Source organism: Panulirus ornatus, chromosome 29 (assembly GCF_036320965.1).
Source record: "Panulirus ornatus isolate Po-2019 chromosome 29, ASM3632096v1, whole genome shotgun sequence".
NCBI lineage: Eukaryota > Metazoa > Arthropoda > Malacostraca > Decapoda > Palinuridae > Panulirus > Panulirus ornatus.
In genome coordinates, this window is record NC_092252.1 from 17,067,664 (window position 1) to 17,074,611 (window position 6,948).

The 6,948-nt window shown below is 39.6% G+C and overlaps 1 protein-coding gene across 1 annotated transcript in view; it reads left to right on the forward strand.

The window, feature by feature from the left end:
* The first annotated feature begins 335 nt into the window (after positions 1-335).
* Positions 336-6,948, forward strand: part of LOC139758162 (lachesin-like) — a 73,073-nt gene continuing 66,460 nt past the window's right edge. Inside the window, exon 1 of the mRNA XM_071679324.1 lies at positions 336-540. The gene's annotated coding sequence lies outside the window, so the exon portion shown is untranslated. The remainder of the gene's footprint in view (positions 541-6,948) is intronic.

The following is a 6,948-nucleotide window of genomic DNA, read 5'->3' on the forward strand; positions in this document are numbered from 1 at the left end:
AAACGGATGCAAGACTATCCGGGACTCGGGGCTTCGAGGCAGCCAGTGGTGCTCCGGCCCTGCCACGAAGAGGTTGTATATTACCGTGCTGTACCTCGCTCCGCTCTCCCACCCTCGCCGGGGACTGAAGAACGTTTGCCTTCATATCCGGTGTATCGTTTTCGCCATCATCCACATAACATTTACAATCCTTAAACCTAATTCTCTGTTGGTGCTTCAACACGAGCTGTGTTAACTCACTCATTGCTTTCGATCAGACAGTATTTTTTGGTTCATATATGAATCCACTCCTGGTGAGTCAAATTGTGTATCAGTCATTGTGGGCTTGCGAAACTCCTCAGTGACTCGAAGGTGATTGATAACTCTGGCTTTTCTCGCAAATACTCCCGCCCTCTTAAGTCAGAGGAGGAAGGCTCTCTGGTGCTGCCCATCCGAAAAAGAAATTTACGAGTTCCTGAGGGAGGAGAACGAGACTGGTTGGCGAAGAAGCCAAAGATCGTGTCTGCAAATGTGAGAAATTCTACCCTGGAAGATGACATGGTGAGTGAAATTCAGATTAAAAAGTCACACACAAAAGATAACGTGATAAAGATAATACGAAAGTATTATTGTTTGAGTTTAGGAGGATTACTAGGAGTTAAAGATAATAGCAATTTAGTGATGAAGAGGTTTAGATAAGTGCCTGACATAAGATTGCATGCCTGGTAGAGATCACAAAAGGCGTTTGGAAGCTGCATAAACAGTTGAGACTTTTTATTTTATCTTTTCATACGTTGAAAGCAAGACATTATAGGACTGTGTTTTTATCTTCCAGACATTGAGACAAGGTCTTCCTGACATTATAAGTCTGTGTTCCGTATGTGTTGTGATACATCATCTTGCCTGCCTAATACGACCCCCTAATACCTGCCTGATACCTTGTTGACACCATCCAACCACCAAATACCCTCATATCTACCTTATACTTCTCTAATACCTTATCGATAACTCTCCCTTCCAGCACCAATCTTTCCTGATACTCTACCTGATACTTGCCTCATACTTTCCTGTGAAGCTACCATGAAACTTTTCCTGATACTCTGCGAGCGCTTCCCTGACACCTTCACTGGTATTCATACTCATATTTTGAGTGATCCCTGATACTTGACGCCTGATACATTTGGCACCTGTCATCTTTAACGCCCTTCGCTTAACACTCTCCCTGACACCCCCTTGATACCCAACCTGAAGACCTTCTTAACACCCGCCTGGCACCACCTCTGACACCTTTCTCAACGTCTCCCCGAAGCGCACTTGACACCTTCCTCCTTGACAACTCCTTCTCGCTCATCCTCAAACCTTCCTTCAGAACCTCCCTGACACCCTCCTTGACACCTTTTGACACCCTCCCTCACCCGTAACCCTTGACAACCTAAGACTTCCCTCACTGAATCCGTGGCACCATTTCTCACATTTGACAACGTGCATGTCAGCCCTCCAGAGACCTCCTGATGTAGCCTTCCTGACACCGCCTGACAACCTCTCTGACACCTGCTGGTACCCTCACTGACAGGTCCTGACATCTCCCCGTGACGGCTGCCCTGAAGCCCTCCTGACATCCTCCTGACACCCTCCTGACGCTCTCCTGACGCTGAAGACCCCAGATGATTTGATTCTGCTGTGAAACTGGTTACAACATTCAATGGCAGTTCTCTCTCTCTCTCTCTCTCTCTCTCTCTCTCTCTCTCTCTCTCTCTCTCTCTCTCTCTCTCTCTCTCTCTCTCTCTCTCTCTCTCTCTCTCTCTCTCATATACATATATATATATATATATATATATATATATATATATATATATATATATATATATATATATATATATATATATATATATATACAATGATAATGACATCATCAAGGGAAGACACAAGAAAGAAATATAACAGTCAGTTGATATACAACGAAAAGACGTAGCTAGGACGCCATACGGTAAACATGCGATTGTATATGGCGTCCTAGCTACGTCTCTTCGTTGTATATCAACTGACTGTTATATTTCTCTCTTGTGTCTCCCCTGATGATGTGATTATTACACGAAAGTGCACTTGGGAACTTATCATGTTTCATTTTCCCGTGGACTCTTAAGAATATACTTGATCACGCGCAAAATTGTGATCATTTCCAATATATATATTTTCTTTCATACTATTCGCCATTTCCCGCATTAGCAAGGTAGCGTTAGGAACAGGGGACTGGGCCTTTGAGGGAATATCCTTACCTGGCCCCCTTCTCTTTTCCGTCTTTTGGAAAATTAAAAAAAAAACAAAAAACGAGAGGGGAGGATTTCCAGCCACCCGCTCCCTCCCCTTTTAGTCGCCTTCTACGACACGCAGGAATACGTGGGAAGTATTCTATACATATATATATATATATATATATATATATATATATATATATATATATATATATATATATATATATATATATATATATGTATATATATATATATATATATGTCTATACATATATATATATATATATATATATATATATATATATATATATATATATATATATATATATATATATATATATGTATATATATATATATATATATATATATATATATATATATATATATATATATATATATATATATATATATATATATATATATATATATATATTCCTATAGGTCCACGGGGAAAATGAAACGATAAGTTCCCAAGTGCACTGTCGTGTAATAATCACATCATCAGGGGAGATACAAGAAAGAAATATAAGTCAGCTGATATACAACGAAGAGACGTAGCTAGGACGCCATTTGGTAAACACTTGATTGCCCAAGACGTGTCTCTGTTCCTTCTTTTGGGTAAGTAAAACTGGAGGGAAGGATTTCCAGCCCCCGCTCCCTCCCATTATATTGGAAAGGATCACAATTTTGCGGGTGATCAAGTGTATTCCTATGAGTCCACGGGAAAAATGGAACACGATAAGTTCCCAAGTGCACTTTCGTGTAATAATCACATCATCAGGGGAGACACAAGAGAGAAATATAACAGACAGTTGACATACAACGAAGAGACGTACCTAGGACGCCATTTGGTAAACATGCGATTGTCCAAGACAGACAACGAGCGTATCATAAACTTATCATGTGGACTAGAAGGTGAATTGTTTACAAATTTTATCAACAATAAAGTTATCCAATTTGTATAGACCATCACTAATATTAAGATTATAATTCTTTGTGTATTTGATAATAAAAGATTCAATGATATTTCTCGTGACATTTAAATCCTCTAATGTAAATGTTGCTTTCAGCAACAATAATACTATAAAGAAAATCTTAATCAGGAACTCACCAGAAAATTCTTCCGGGTGCATCTATAAAGTGCCATGTAGAAATTGGGCAGACTGGTAAGGATCTTTCTGTTAGACTTAAGCAACATAAATATAGTATAAGAACGAACAAGAATCAAATGCCTTGTTTAATCACGTTAAAAACTATGATCATTTATTGACTGGAGTAATGCCATCTCAGTTATTAACTCTAACTCTAGTACCACGAGAAATATCATTGAATTTTCTATCATTGAATACACAAAGAACTGAAATCTTAATATTAGTGATGGTATATACAAATTGGATAACCTTATTGTTGATAGAATTTGTAAACAATTCACCATCTTGTCCACATAATAAGTTTATGATACGCTCGTTGTCTGTCATGAACAATCGCACGTTTACCAAATGGCTTCCTAGCTACGTCTCTTCGTTGTATATCAACTGTCTGTTATATTTCTCTCTTGTGTCTCCCCTGATGATGTGAATATTACACGAAAGTGCACTTGGGAAATTATCGTGTTTCATTTTCCCCGTGGACTCATAGGAGTATATATATATATATATATATATATATATATATATATATATATATATATATATATATATATATATATATATATATAGATAGATAGATAGATAGATAGATAGATAGATAGATAGATAGATATAGATAGACAGATAGATACCGGTATGCACATAGTATAAAGACTGTAATGTTTTCGTGGCAAAATATGGTATGAACTGAAATATATAATGATATACAATGATGCAATAGAGCCATGTTGTCGTGAGTTATGGCCACACGGGAAAGACGTGTATATTAAAGCCAAATTATGTCATCCTCCTTTGTAACACAGCATTTACAATCGTTTCTGTTGCACATTTACAAGCTTCTATGGTGCAAAATCACAGACCTCACTGGTTAGTATTTACAGGAATTTATGTTTTGTATTTATGGGCCTTTTATGGACCGCTATGTGTTTCAGTCACCGTAAATACTATAGAAATTGTGTTGCATATGTTTATCATCTGTTCGTCACCCGAGGCGAAAGGTGCTTTGTGTGAGAGGTTGTGTAGTGGTCGTGGTGTTGGTGAGGTGTGGTGGAGCTGTAATGGAGGGTGTGTCTGTGTAGTGGAGGGGGTTATGTCTGTATATGTAAGGCTGGTGATGTTTGTCTGTATACAAGGGTAGTGATGTTGTCTGTACGTATATAGGGATGATGGTGTTAAGGATAGTGGCAGAGAAAACTGAGGTGAAACATGGGGAATGGGTTGGGGCAATGGATGTGTCTTTTTTTTTAACCTCCCGAGAGCGGGCTGCCTGTGTACCCCCCTGCCTCGAGATAGATCTGCACAATACTCGGCAAGCTGCTGCGTCACATGAATACAGTGTGGCCGTCGGCAACGTAAGGGTGGGCCGCTTGAATAACTGTTTTCTTTCCCTACACCTCGAAGTCCTGGAACTCTACTCCCTCTCATGTCTTTCACAACAGCTATGGCCTGACACTTTTTAAAAGACGCCGTTTTTCACTTTCCCCAAAATTCGTAAATACTTTCCCTCGTCTCTTCTCTCTCCCTTTTACTAACATCTCTATATTTCAATTAAGACTCGGCCTTGATGTAGGGTTTTGTTCGTGAAGGAAGCCTTCAACTAGAATAAAAAAAAAAAAAAGAATAAATAAGGGTAAATGAATAACCACCTTAATGGATTAAATAGGATAATGAAGTGATTATAGATAAGGATCGAAGCGATAGCGTAGGAAGGTGGAGAACAAAGAGAGAGAGAGAGAGAGAGAGAGAGAGAGAGAGAGAGAGAGAGAGAGAGAGAGAGAGAGAGAGAGAGAGAGAGAGAGAGAGAGAGAGAGAGAGAGAGAGAGAGAGAGAGAGAGAGACTCCAGCATCAGAAGGTGATGTGCTGGCAATGTCAATGGCTTTCATGCAGGTATTTCGCTCCTCTACACTGCAGTAGTTTGCCTCGCCTTATGAATACTTTTCTTTGTGGTTTACCATGCTTTGTGGTTTACCTCGTCCGGTGGTTTACCACCCCTCGTGGTTTACCTCCCCTTTTGGTTTACCTCCCCTTGTGGTTTACCTCCCCTTTTGATTTACCTTCCTTGTGGTTTACCTCCCCTCGTAGTTTACCTCCTCTTTTGGTTTACCTCCCTTTGTGATTTACCTTCCCGCGTGATTTATATCCACCCATGGTTTTATTTGCCTTTGTGTTATACTTATCCTTTGGGTTTACTTACCATTATGATTTAACTCTCCTTTTGGTTCACCTCCTCTTATGTTTTATCTATATTTTTGGTTTACATCCCCTTGTGGCTAACCTCTTCCTTGGGATAAACCTTTCCTTTTTTTTATTTCTCCATGAGGTTTGCATCGATTTTTGTTTACTTCTCTTGCTTTACCTCCTGTATGGTTTACCCCATTTTTGGTCTACCTCCCGTTGTGGTTTACCTTTCCTTTGTGACTTATCTTCCCTCTTTGGTTTACCTCCCCTGGGGTTTACTTCTCCTTATGGTTTACCTCCCCTTGTCGTTCATCTCCCCTTGTGGGTAACCTCCAATTGTGGTATACCTCCCCTTGTAGTTGTACCCTTCTTTCGTTGCATACCCCCTCCCCTTGTGGTTTACCTCCACCTTCTTGTGGTATACCCACCTTAATGGGTTATCCTTCTCTTAGTTTACCATTACTCATGGTTTATCTCCCTCCTCTGGCTTAGTTTCCTTTTGTGGTTTGTTTTCACCTTGTGGTTTACCTCTTTACGTGGTTTATTTCCTTTGGGATTTCCTTTCATGCTTGTAGTTTACCTCCACTGAGCCTTATCCTCATTGCTATTACATATCCTTCGTAGTTTATCTACTTGGTTTCCCTCTCCTAGTGGTATACCTCTCCTTGGGGTTTACCTTTCTTTGTAGCTCACTTCGCGTCATGGTTTACCACACTTCTATGGTATATCTCCATGTCCTTTTCCTCCCTTCAGTGGTTTACTTCCTCCATGTGATTTACCTCCCTTCTGCGGTTTACCTCCTCCATGTGATTCTCATCCCTTTTGGGGTTTACTTCCCCTTCTGGTTTACCTTCCCCCTTGTTTACCACGAGCCATCCCAGGGCAATCATGGCCTGCGTGGCATGCTCGAAAAAAAGCCATTAAATCCAGTCGTATAACTAAATCTCTCTCTCTCTCTCTCTCTCTCTCTCTCTCTCTCTCTCTCTCTCTCTCTCTCTCTCTCTCTCTCTCTCTCTCTCTCTCTCTCTCTCTCTCTCTCTCTCTCTCTCTCTCTCTCTCTCTCTCTCTCTCTCTCTCTCTCTCTCTCTCTCTCTCTCTCTCTCTATCTATCTATCTATCTATCTATCTATATATATATATATATATATATATATATATATATATATATATATATATATATATATATATATATATATATATATATATATATATATATATATATATATATATATATATGTTTATGGATGGGGTTGTTAGGGAGGTGAATGCAAGAGTTTTGGAAAGAGGGGCAAGTATGAAGTCTGTTGGGAATGAGAGAGCTTGGGAAGTGAGTCAGTTGTTGTTCGCTGATGATACAGCGCTGGTGGCTGATTCATGTGAGAAACTGCAG